The sequence below is a fragment of the Peromyscus maniculatus genome, chromosome 9 (assembly GCF_049852395.1).
Source record: "Peromyscus maniculatus bairdii isolate BWxNUB_F1_BW_parent chromosome 9, HU_Pman_BW_mat_3.1, whole genome shotgun sequence".
Classification (NCBI taxonomy): domain Eukaryota; kingdom Metazoa; phylum Chordata; class Mammalia; order Rodentia; family Cricetidae; genus Peromyscus; species Peromyscus maniculatus.
The window spans coordinates 76,156,878-76,170,605 of NC_134860.1; the positions used below are offsets into that span (position 1 = coordinate 76,156,878).

At 42.6% G+C, this 13,728-nt stretch overlaps 1 long non-coding RNA gene across 1 annotated transcript in view; it reads left to right on the forward strand.

The window, feature by feature from the left end:
• Positions 1-13,152, forward strand: part of LOC143267439 (uncharacterized) — a 30,680-nt gene extending 17,528 nt beyond the window's left edge. Inside the window, exon 3 of the long non-coding RNA XR_013042552.1 lies at positions 12,733-13,152. This is a non-coding gene — a long non-coding RNA (uncharacterized LOC143267439). The remainder of the gene's footprint in view (positions 1-12,732) is intronic.
• The last annotated feature ends 576 nt before the right edge of the window (positions 13,153-13,728 follow it).

Genomic DNA, 13,728 nt, shown 5'->3' on the forward strand with positions numbered 1-13,728 from the left:
AAGTTATCCTAATAAAAAGTAACATTTCACACAGTGGATCTCTTTAATACACTCAGACTTAGATCTCAAGGGCAATCGGAAGTTCAAGTTTCTGCTTCCCCCAGTTCTAAGGGAAAACCCAAAGAGCTTGGAGTGAGTTTGCTCAGTGCAGTGGTTTGAGCACGGACAGCCCCCCCCCTGCCCCCCCCCCAGGCTCAGGCAATTGAGCTCTCAGTCCCCGGTGGGTAACACTGTTTGGGGAGGCTTAGGTGGGGTGACTTCCCGGAAGAAGCATGTATTGGGGGGCTGGCTCTGAGAGTCTATATCCTTCCCCTACTTTCAGTTTGTTCTCTCTGCTTCCTTGTGGTTGAGAGTGTGGTCTCCCTGCTTCCTGCTCTGGCCCCATGCCTGCCTGCTGCCATTCTCTCCCACCATGACACACTCCTATTCCACAGGAACTGTAAGTTCAAATAAACTCTTCCCCAAATGAGTTGCCTTGGTCATGGTGTTTATGGACAGCAACAGAGAAGTAGCTAATTTACTCAAGAATATGAAAGACTCAGAGATTCAGGATGATCTTTGAGAATCTTAGACTCCAACGGCACTTGTTATTTTATCCCACCCCACTCAAAACTTTAGGCTTGGCATTTTCTAAGGAGCAGAAGGATAAAGGGTGAGGATTAAGTTCAGTCCTCAGATGCCCTGGGTTAGAATTCTTCTTTAACTCCACCCACAATTTTCCTGTGGATGAGTACCATAGCAGACGTAACTTGAAGGACATCCTACAGACTGCATGGACATGATGAGATATCCATTCGGTGGCCCCAAGCCAACCAGAACCACGTCAAGCTCAGCAGTTAAGGTAGAAGAGAAGACAGAGAAACAAAGATTGAATAATAAAATGGGTGAGCAAGCTGGCTGAGCAGAAGAGAGTGTAGTCAGCCTCTGCCTAAGGTAGAAATCATTAAGCACTCTCAGTATCCATAAGTGGAGAGAGTGGCAGACAGCAGCGTTAGGGTTAGAGTGACAGGGACAAGGACATAGAGTGAGACCCAGCCTTAGGGCTGAACAGCCACAGAACCAGCCACAGCAGAGTAGAGATAACAAGGGAGCAGACTATAGCACAGCAAGGAAAAGCGTGGGTTATATGTCATCATGGACTTCTAACAGAACGCTATCCTAGTATAGTCCAGCTGTCAAAAAACAAAAATAACAGACAGCTTATGAATAACAGAAACACGTTACCCCAAGATCTACAGGGCAGCATGTATAAGAATAAAGACAACAGCAGGTCTGAGTGCTGGTGGAGCTCTGCCTTCTAGACCCTTGATGGTTGCTTCTATGCCTTTCTGCGGTAGAAGGAAGAGAACACATTCCCTTAGGCTTATATCGTGAGAGCATTAATCCCATTTATGTGAGCAGAGCCCTTATAACTTAGTCAGTCCCCTCCAAATTCCCATTCCCTAAAATCATTTGGGGATGAAACTTTCAACATATATTTTTTTGGGGGGAAAGACAATTCTAGTATCAACTTACAAATCTCAGTAGCTCCCGAGGATGACACCACTGGATCCTGGCCAAGCTGTAACCAGTGCTTAGAATGATGAAGCTGAGCCATCCAGAACATTTTCAGTTATGAATGTATTATATGGAAGACTGCAGAGATGTGTAATAAATTCTGAGGTATTTTAATAAAATCTAGTTGAAATTTTAGTTTTTATCAGTGAAGGCATAAACATTTCACTATTTGCAAGTACAGCCAGTTTCCAGTCATCCCAGGTTACTGAAGGATAGCCAAAAAAATCACTGGTCATGTTTGCAAAGGCATGGGTGTGCAAGTGGGCACATTTTAAAGAACTGACTCTATTGCTGGTGGAAGTGGATAAGGGCAATATAGGGTTGCAGAGCTTGGGGAGCCATGGAGGCATCCATCCCAAGACAAGGTCTGTATTTATTTAAATTCAATTAAATGTAATTGCTACAGGCTACTATAGGAAGTAGCATGAGGATAGGACTCGATAGCAAGATGAGAACTAGGGTAAGGGAGTGAGGTGTTCTTCTCAGATACAAGATATAAGAGGTGAGAAAAGAACAAGGATTAGAGCAGAGTGTGGTGGCACATGCCTTTAGTTCCAGCACTTGGGAGGCAGAGGCAGGCAGATCTCTGAGTTCAAGGCCAGCCTGGTCTACAGAGTGAGTTCCAGGATAGCCAGGGCTACACAGAGAAACCCTGTCTCAAGAAAAACAAAACAAAACAAACAAAAAAATCAAAATTAGTACCACAATCCAAAATGAACAAAATAGCTGATTTTTTTTTAAAAGGGCACAGAACCAGCAGTGACTTTGAACACCTCTGAGAGAGTAAAAATGAAGTGACTGATTACATTTCAGAGTGAAATTAGGAAATTATAGGGATGAAAGAAAAAAGTCGGGTTCATGACTTAAGTGCCTGTCCATCACTGATCTAAGGGAAATAGAGATGAAATGGCTTTGGGGAGGGTGTAGATGCGTTCCATTATGAGTCTGCCACATCTGAGATGTATCTGGGCTCTCAAAGAGAGGAAGTCCAGCCAGACCTCTGGGATGGCATCAACAAGTGGTAGGTTCTCACATGCAGGTGCTTCTGGGAGCAGTGTACAGGTGAGCCTGTCCCAAGAACACACACACAAAGGAGAGACGGGACAATGGTATATTAAGTAAAATGAAAAGCAGTGGTGCCATTTATATTCTGCTAAGTAGCAATAATTATAAGTATGTAAATGAACCGTCACAACAACCCTAAAAGGCCTGTGTTACTATCACCTTAAAATGGATGAAAAAAATGGAATCTAGAATGGTTAAGTTAGCTGGGATTTACATGCAACAAATCCAGTGTAAAACCTAGACACAAACTCAAGAAGTCTGAAAGGGAAGGAGACAATGTGGCTCCGGGAGTGTAGAACAAGGATTGGACTCTAGTGTTGCGCTTCACACACTGTGATCTTGGCCAGCATGTGGGGCGTTGACACAGAGTTAGGTTAGCTTTCTACCCATTATGTTCTCCAAAGAGCACAGTAGTTTTGTGGAGAGTGATGTGGCGGGACACACATGGGTGGAAAAGAGGGTTAATGTGTCTGGACTGCACTTCCCAAACTCTGAGCTCTGAAAAGAAGGAAAGGGGGAACCCTGCCTGAAGAAGGCTTAGTTCAGTCAGAAGCCTCCTCCCACAGACATGTGCCGGGGAGAAGTCAGAGGCTTTCCTTCCTGGGAGGGAAAGGCTCTTAAGAGTGAAGAAAATTCCAGGTCTAAAAATAATGATGACTCGCCACTTGAGATGTTTTAACGCTTTTGAAAATGCTTTTATGTACATGTGATATGTGGTTGTTAGACAATCCCGTGGAGTAAACAGGTGGCATCCACAATTTATAGATATTGAAATGAAGATTTGGGAGAAGGTTAAAAATAGATTACGAATAGTCAGTGCTGAGAGATCAAGAGACTCCTTCCTGGCTCCAGCTGGAATGGAGAATAGAAATAACGGGTAGGTTCTAGAATAGACAGGAAGGGAGTGTTTCCAAGTAAGAGGGTTGCTAGTGGGAAGGAAGAGCTGAGTGTGGGTGAGAATCTGTGGGAGGGAGAAAAAGAGCGAGTCTGGTCTTCAGCTGTTCATCAAGGCATGCCCAACCTGTGACATGAATGCCATAATATATATGTGACTGCATGTGGTCAACGATAGTTATGCATGCAACCTAACTCAAGACAGCACCTTATTTAAAACATGGTGTGTGTGTGTGTGTGTGTGTGTGTGTGTGTATGTGTGTATGTGTGTGTGTGTGTGTTTATGTGGTTATTTTGGTAACTTGATTGTGTATTTTTTGAGTGGGCATTGTAGATGACAGCTTTGTGCCAAAGTGTGAATCCCTGCATGTGCTTGACAGAGACATTGGAAAGGACTGCAAAGTTTACCTTCGCTCCCACAACACATAGAGAGCTCTGCATGTTCTTAGATATTTGAGAGAAGTCTGAGATTGTTTATAGTATTTGGGCTTTTTTTCCCCTGGACCCTTTGACATCCAGATTATGGAGATACTTGAACTGCATGTGGTTGGAACATAGAGCTAATTCTTCCAGTGCACTGTCTGCACCCTCTGCACTGAACCCACAGCGTTTTTGTTCACAAGTAGGAGGAACTGAAATCTGAGTTTCTTTTTGTTTTGCTTGTGATGATCTCAACCTCAGTTCCACAGAGGCTCACGAACAAAGCTTGCAGAAGGACAAAAGATGACTGATACTTCGCATCATGCTAGTTAGAGGGAGAGAGGCTTTTGCTTCATTAGATTTACTTAATAATCACAGAGGCTGGAAGCCATGCAGAACTTGGATGGAGACTGTAGAAAGAGGAAAAGAAGCTGAAGGGAAACTGTTCATTAAAGTAGCCCAGGTCTGAAGCTGTTCATGTTAGCGGAGGACGAGACTCATCAGCAGGCTCCTGACATGGCCTTTGGAAAGAGTGGTAACCATTTTATTTAAGAAGTGGCATTTCATCCAGGTTCTCTCATTTGCATACTTGTGATTTCATTTGCATATATTTTACTGTGCTGTTCCCTAGAAATATATTCACTTATTTCATTCCCTTCTTTAAATTCTGTGCATCCTCTACAATACCAAGAAATGTAAAAGACCAAATATGGAGGAAAGTATTCTTGTTAGAAAGGGAGACCATTCTGGAACACTTGTATTCTGCCTGCCATGGGTTTCTTCCCTTCTTTACCTTGTAACTAATCCCTCCTACTTTCTCTTACAGCTACATCACAGGAGATCAGGGTTTCCTCAGTTCCTAACTGACCTGATCTTTAGCCCAAACTATCCGATCCAATCTATTTTTCTGCCTCCTGAATATTTTCCCACTCATCCAGTGCTCAGGGGCCTTTAAAGTTAGTAATCAAATGTCACTCATTCCACCCATCACATTCCAGATTCGTTTTTAGAATTTAAAGCATTTTTTTTTATTTGATGTGTATTAGTTTTGGTTTGTATGCATGTCTGTGCTCCGCATATGTACCTGGTACCTGTGGACACTTCGAAGAGAATGTTGAATCTCCTGCAGCTGGAATTACCAACAGTTTTAAGCTGCCATATGGGTGCTGGGAATCCAATCCAGATCTTCTGCAAGAACAAGTACCCTTAACTGCCAAGCCATTTCTCCAGCCCCTCATTCCAGGTTCCCAATTCCTACCATCCCATTATAAAGTTGCCAGAATCAATAGCTGTATGTATAACCCAAAGTCCCTTATTCCAACTCTGCTTCTCCTCTCATATCTTCTGTGCAGCATCTGTTCTCCTCTGTTCAGTTCCTTCTTGGAAAAAATAGGGAAATGATTTTCAAAGTGAGAACAATGGCAACATTAGAAGGGCTAAAAACTTCATCATCATTTCATTTTTATATAAGACAGGAAAGGCCAGAGATATAAAACAGATAAAGACTTTAAGAAACAGAAAAAGAATTTAAGAAGGAATTGAGTTAAGAGAACATTGTTGAAAGTAAAGCTATGAAACATCTGTGCCATTTGCTAACTCAAAATCAGCTGAAGTCTGGTTCTGGGGGTAGAAACCTGAATACTAAAGGAAAAGTGAGGGATGGAGAGGGCAGGAGTGAAACAGTTACTTACTAGTTTGTTGCCTTAATGGTGTCCAAAATCCTATGAAATGGATGGAACATTGGATTGAAGGGAATCTAGGAGGGTAGCCATGCTCTATGAAGTTAGCGGCACTGCCTGTGCTTCTCTTTCTTGTTCTACTGGCATTGGTATAGTCTGGGTGGTCAAAGTTGGCCCAAGCCCTTCATGATCCAACCCAGTGAGAAAGGGAAGAGGAAGCAAGAGACAGAGTCTTCTTGTATGAGGAGAAACTGAATCGTGCACACCACTGTTTACATATGTGGACAGCAGCAAATGGCGGCACCTAGCTGCAAGAGAAGCTGGTCAGAGAGCTTGTTAGTTAAAGAGAAAGGAGAACAGTATAAACCAGGGGGGCAATTAATAGTCTCTGTGCTTAGTCATTGCCTAAATCTAAACAGATCTGAATAGACTATACAGAGTTTCAAGGGTGACACACATTTAGGTGGCAGAAGTGGGGTGTGCTGGTTTTTGAGGGGAGCAGTAAATGAGGAAGGAAATCCTTAGAAGATAAATCTTGTTATTATGGATATTGTGCTTTAGTAAGAGACTCTGAAGTCCCTGACTCTGGCCCATGGTTGTATATCCATGGAGTCAGAGAACTTTTTTCTATACAGGATGGATAGAAATTTTAGACCTTATAAGTTGTATGTTTTCTGCCAAATCTACAAAGGCAGCCTAAACAACATGTAAGCTAATAAATATGATTGTTTTCCAATAAAATGCTACTTACAAAAACAGGCTAAGAGCCAGATTTGGCCAATAGGCCACACTTTACTGAGCTCTGCTTTTGTCTATTGCTTTAAAAATGCAGTCCTTACAGCTGACATCTGGCCTATCAAATAACATCCTTCCATCTACCATTCCTCAGGAATTTATTTAACTGAATTAATTCTATACCAGGACCTGGGATACACAGAACTTGAAGTAAGGGGGTTGATATCTAAGTAGATCTATTAGGAAGCAATTTCAAAACATCACTGTGATTTCTCCTATAGATGTAATGGAGAAAATGCCCAAGTTTCCTTGGATATCAAGAAAGACATGAGGCAAGACTTGTGCTGGATCTTGAGAACAGGCAGAACTATCCCTGACCGACTAACATGCAGAGGAGTCAGTGTGTGTGTAAATTGGGAAATAAGAGAATTTGGCTTTTTTGAGGTGCCACCAATGTGTAAGGAGAAGAGAGACAAAGGCTTTGATGTTCAATTATAAAAGGTTATTTATAAGTCATATGAAGAATTTTGTTCTTCTTATAGGCAGTGGGGACCCACTGATTAGAATTTTCTGAGCCAAGCAGTGACAGAATCAAATATGAGTGTTGGAGATTCCAGCAGTGGCATCAATGGGGGTGAGTGTGACTAGCCGAAAGCATGGGAGTCGGGAGTATTGTGTGTTTGGTGGGATGAGATGGAGTGAGTGACCAAAGCTTGTCAGGGGCAACATGGAAAGGGGTCAAGAGATTCTTGGGAGATGAAAATGATATGAACTGTTGACAACTGGAAAGAACTTTGCAGAGAGAAACAGGGTGAGCCCTGAAGCTCAGCCTCTGTAACCTGGTGACACTGATCAAGACAGAGAAGGGGACAGAGAAAGGGGGTAGATAGTTTGGGGAAAATGACAGGCTTTTCATGAGCTAGTGGCAAATCTTGGTGGCTCTGCTAAGCCACTGGATGTATAGTATGCCAGTTGTTTGGGAAATTCTGAGGTAGAGTTAAAGACTTGATTAATTAAGGTACTTGGATTCAGAAACAGGGTAGTTACTTTCCTATGTTCTGAGAAATTCAAATTACAAAATCAAAATGGACAAATACAGAAGTCCATGGAAACATTAAAAGATAGATATGAGACACAAAGTCAAGTTGAAGCTTGTCTATGCTAACAGCAGACTTCACTTTTTGCACAGAAGTTCGTTTTAACTAATACACAGAATTTGGCAATTGCCTGGTTCATAGTCTTTATAAGATGAGACATCTGTGATTTAGGAAAATCTGGTGGGTCTTGGTCCTGGGATATGAGTTTCCAGTGACAGGTGGCAGACAACTTTTCTAATAATCTTGTGATAAAAATAAAATCAGCTTCAATGGACTGCTATGTCTTTGGATTTTCAGAGCATTGGGGTGTAAGTTTGTGCAACTGCAAGTTTATGTGAGCTTGAGAGTTCCTGATCCATCTTAAGGTCCCCAGGTTGATCATTCTTCTTGGTTGCCATGGAGAAGAGAGATTGGACCAAATAAAGTTCATAAAAAGATAGTTTTCCTCTCTTATTTTATGAACTTTGTTTAACTTTCTTCTCTTATATTTATACACTTAAATGATTTCTTGAAGAGGTCAGCTTTGAGAGGGCAGGGGTTTTCCACATCATTAGGTGCAGGCAAGAAAAAGCTTTTCACATTGTAAATCTTGCAACTAGATTAATGGAATACTGTTTCTATGAGCCGTTTTATCTGGGACGTGGGAATGGACTTTCCCTGGTCTATTATTATCTAGGACTTTTACCCATCTCTGCTAAAAGCTTAGTGAGTACTCCTAGAGTCAGAAATAGAAGAGAGGCAGGCTCTCAATCTCTTCTCACAAAGAGCATCTCCCCAGTGTTTTACCATCTGGGTTTCAGTTCCTACTCCTAAGCAAAACCAAATCATTACGGGCTCTGTGAAAACATCCTTAGTGCAGTGACTTGCATTTGTTCATAGTTATCCATCAACCTTTGGTGACTAAGAGATGTTGGGACTTGAGATGTTAAAGGGGATAGAGTCTAGGAAGGACACATGCAGACAACAGCTGCAGTGGGACACATGGCCATGCAGAGTTCTGAAAACCTTCACTCACCAAATTATTGTTGGCATTTGTCGACACTTTCTAATCCACACCTGGCATGAGTTTATGGCCTTTTGGCAAACTATAATACACAAAAAGGAAAGTGATATAACATAAATATAGATCATTATAAATTATCAAGAATATGAATAAACACTTTAAAATATCCACTCTGCAGACCAAGACATGATTGGCAGATTGGCAGGACGATCCCATATTCATACACACATCCCTTCCCAACAGCAGCCTCACTGTACCACCATAGTCATAATCTTCACTTTTATGACAGCTTTTGGGCATCCATAAATGCTGGCATTTTGAATTTTATATAAGTGGAGTACACACACACACACACACACACACACACACACACACACACACATATAATCTAGCTTCTTATGATCAATCTTATACCTTTATCATTTATTTGAGCCATTGAGTGCTGTGGTTGCCATTTTCATAGCACTACAATATGTTATTGTTGTACAAGACCCAATTCCTTATCCATTTTATTGTTGGTAAATCTGAGTAATTCCTAATTTGAGTAATTGGTAAATTTGAATGATTCCAAATTTGAAGATTTCCACATTGCATTTTTTCAATGACCTACATTGCTCTTCTTTGATAATGAACTTTATTAAATATAATGAGGTTTGAAAGCTGCCAACAGCCTCAACAAACTCTTTTTTCTGAAATTGTCTTCTGCAGGATCATTTGGCCAAACTTATCTTCTTTAATTAATTAATTTTATTAAATATTTTCATACAATATATGTATGTGTATCAATAATATTGTGTCTGGATGATGCTGTTTATTTGGAGTCATCCACCACTTCTGACCCTCATAATTTTTCTACCTCTTCTTCCACATAGATCCCTGAGCCTCAAGGGGAAAGCAGTTTAATAAAGATATCCCATTTAGGGTTGAGTGCTCCAAAGCCTTTCGCTCTCTGCTCATTATCCAGTTGTGGGTCTCTGTGTTAGTTCCCATCTACTGCAAAAGGGAGCATCTCAGATGTGAGGTTAGTGAAGCATTGATCTATGGGTAGAGTAGAGTGTCATTAGAGGCCATTTTATTACTATGTTCCTTTAGCAGAATAATAGTACTTGGTTTTTCTCTAGACCTGTGACCTATCTAGTCTTGGGATCTTGGCCCCTTAGCAGTGTATATATGTGTTTCAATCCAAATAAACAGATGTTGCATGGCTAGCAAGGGGCCATGGGGAAGGAGCAGTTCTCACAAGGAAGGAGAAATAGAATATAGCACATACCAAACTTACCTTTTGATCACACGTGATGCTTCTGACAGTGTCTTGTAAGTGATAAACACTAAAAATAGTGAATATTAGTTGCTCTGATGCTGCAAGTTTTACACTATCAAAGTAAGTTTACCGAGATAACATTCATGAATGTACACAGTGCCAGGCATTGAGCGCTAGCCCTTCTGATGCTCTGTGAAGTAGAAGCTAAGATGGTCTCCATTTTCAGATGAGAAACTGAGGCACAGAACTGGTTTCTCTTACATGCAATCATGTAGCTGTTTAATATCACACCTAGAATTTGGCCTAGGTAACCAGAGTCCATGTTTGTGCTCCCAAGGTCAGACGAATACCTCAAACTAAGAGCAAGCACTGAAAAACCATTCAGAAGGAATACTCCCGTAATTAGGTTTGCAAACACTGCATGATGCTTAGTTCTGATCAAAATCTCAAGCAAATAGGGAAAGCAGGAAGAATAAACTACCCAGCAGCCTCTCTTTCCATACAAAGTCTTCAGTGCCAAGCACGAGAGCTACTTGCTTGCCAGCACCATTAAATGTCTGGTAGATGAGCTCGAGGAAAACATGTGGAGCTGGCTTGATGAGTTTCGGCAGCTCCCTCGTTTTGCAGTTGGTGGGAATCATTAGAACTCATTCTGAGCAAAGCTCAGCTTGCTCATATCCTTCCTCCATGGAAACACTCCGGGGCCATGCTCCTAAGCATCCCATCCTGGGACTCTTTCTGGCAGAGCATTTGTTTTTAGCTTTGCAGGCACAGCTGTGAGGTGTGGCATTGTCTTCTTGCATCCAGAAGCAGAAGCAGTCAATTAAGATCCTGATTTATTTATGCCTCCTTCGTGTTTTCAATTGAATCTCTTGTTAAGCAGGGTTCTAATAATATGATTTATCACAATAAACAGCAGGGCTCCTGCTTTAATTGATTTATCTTTTCTCCACATAAAATCCCCCTGTTTCTGGGTCTTTGGTATCAGGCTTTTCCATCCTTCTCAATCCCCTGATCTTTGTTGGGTGATAAATTCTACAGGGACTAGATTTTCTTTAAAATTATACATATGGTCTCTGTCTTAAATCATTCATTTTCCCATGTGCTAAGTGCTGACTATAATCATTCCTTGCATTTACTGAAATTAGCATGGGGCTTCAAACCATTAACTACAAAGAAGAGGTTTGGGGAAAAGGCTCCCGCTGGTCTCTGAATGAAACAGTCGATGTTGTGTTAAGAGGTTTTGATCTGACGTTAATTTCCCGGCTTTAATGTATTCTTAACTGTTACATGCGGAGTGGTCTGTCTTAAAAGGCAGTGTATTTGTGGAGGGCCATTATAGCCATTCTCTGAAATGGATCATTTTGTTTCACACATGCTATAGAATCTGGAATTTCACCTTTACTCACCTCCGTTTCTTCTCTGAAAACTACTCCATAGCTCCAAATTCCTCCATCAATGGGTTGGCTATATGAGTTCATAGCAGCAATTGTTCATAAAGTCATATTTCATAGCATGTGCTAATAGAGTAATGAAATGCATTGCAGTAACAATATGCTCTACGGGCTAGGATTCCATGGTGAGACTCTGTCACTGTGTTTGGTGGGCATCGGCTTTTCAACGTGCCTTCCACTGTGAGGAAGTAAAATGCTCTGTACAATGGAATAGAGAAAGTGGGCTTCAATGGGAATTTCTAGAAGGCAGAAAGTAGAAGAGCCCGTGACTAAACACTCTGACATTCACTGTACCATCACCTACATTTCTACTCTACCACCTGAGGTGGTTTGGATAAGAATGGCCCCACAGGCTCAGATGTCTGAACGCTTAGTCATCAGGGAGTGGCACTACCTGGGAGGGATGTTGGAGTAGGTATGGTCTTTTTGGAGGAAGTGTGTCATTGGGGGTGGACTTTGAGGTTTCAAAAGGCCAGTCAGGCCCAGTGGTTTCTTCTTCTTCTTCTTCTTCTTCTTCTTCTTCTTCTTCTTCTTCTTCTTCTTCTTCTTCTTCTTCTTCTTCTTCTTCTCTCTCTCTCTCTCTCTCTCTCTCTCTCTCTCTCTCTCTCTCTCTCTCTCTCTCTCTCTCTCTCTCTCTCCTACCTGGGGATCCAGATGTAGAACTCTCAGCAACTTCTCCAGTAACATGTCTGCCTGCATGCTGCCATGCTTCCTGCCATGATGACAATGGACTAAACCTCTGAACTGTAAGCCAGTCCCAATTAAATGCTTTCTTTTATAAGAATTGAGTGCAAACTTGTACAGCCACTTTGGAAATTAGTATGGCGACTTCTCAGAAAACTGGGAATCAATCTACCTCAAGACCCAATGATACCACTCTTGGGCATATACCCTAGGGATGCCCAATCATACCACAAGGACACATGCTTAACTATGTTCATAGTAGCATTATTCATAATAGCCAGAACCTGGAAATAACCTACATGTCCCTCAACCAAAGAATGGATAAAGAAAATGTGGTACATATACACAACAGCAGAAAAAAAAGACATCATGAAATTTGCAGGCAAAGGATATAGAAAAAAATCATCCTGAATGAGGTGACCCAGACTCAGAAGGACAAACATGGTATGTACTTACTCATAAGTGGATACTAGATATAAAGCAAAGGATAACCAGACTACAACCTACAGCTCCAGAGAAGCCAGCTAATAAGGAGGACCCAAAGAAGGATGAATGGATCACTCTGGAAAGGGGAAATAGATGAGATCTCATAAGTAAACTGGGGGCACGGAGGCGGGGGCAAAAGAGGGTAAGGGATGGGGGACGAGAACATAAGGGAATGGGATGGATGATTGAGCTGGAACAGGAACGGAGTGTGAGAGCAGTGAAAAAGATATCATGATAGAGGGAGACACTACGGGAATAGGGAGAAACCTGGTACTAGGGAAGTTCCCAGGAATCCACAAGGATGACCCCACCTTAGACTACTAGCAATAGTGGAGAGCGTGCCTGAGTTGGTCTACTCTGGCATTCAGATTGCTGAATACCTTAACTGTCATCATAGAGCCTTCATCCAGCAACTGATGGAAGCAGATGCAGGGATCCACAGCCAAGCACTAGACCAAGCTCCTGGAGTCCAGTCGAAGAGAGGGAAGAGGAATTCTATGAGCAAGGGGCATCAGGATCATGATGGGGAAATCTACGGAGACAACTGAACCAAGTTAGCGGAAACTCACGAACTTTAGACTACAGCTGTGGAGCCTGCATGGGACCGGACTAGGCCCTCTGCATCCAGGAGACAGTTATGTAGCTTGGTCTATTTAAGGGGCCCTGGCAGTGGAATCAGGATCTATCCCTGGTGCATGAACTAGCTCTTTAGAGCCCATTACCTCTGGTGGGACACCTTGCACAGCCTTAATGCAGGAGGGAGGGGCTTGGACCTGCCTCAACTGAATGTACTAGGCTTTGCTGACTTCCCAGTCAGCAAAAGGGAAGCCTTACCCTTTCAGAGGAGGGGATGGGGGTGGGTTGGAGGGGAAGGCTGGTGGGGAGCGGGAGGAGGGATGAGAGCGGATCTGTGGTTGGTATGTAAAACGAATAAAATATTTCTTAAGAAAAAAAAGAAAAGAATAAAAGAGTTGCTGTGGTCATGGTGTCTCTTCACAGCAAAAGAACACTGGCTAAGACAGACCGCTGGAGTCCAGCTGCTCTTCTTCCTGAACTGAGCAACTTTCCCAAGCCCAGCAGCAGGCTCCTGACTGGCAGCCTCAGAGGCCTGGTCTGGCTCTTCATCTTCCTCCTGCGGGCAGGTGTTTCCTTGCCCGACCCCCCACTGGTTTTGACCTCTGTGGACTGTTGCTCCTCTATTGACCTCTTCTGGATCCTCCAGAGTTCCACAGGGCGCACCCTGCCCTCCCTCCCCCCTCCCCCGCCCCGCCCCGGGCCCGGTTCTGTTCTCTCATCTCTGCTCCTCTCTGGTTTACCCCCCCTTCCTCTCACCTCTTTGCCGCTCCCCTACCCACCACCCCATCTTCTTTCCCCACCTAATCACAGATGTGCT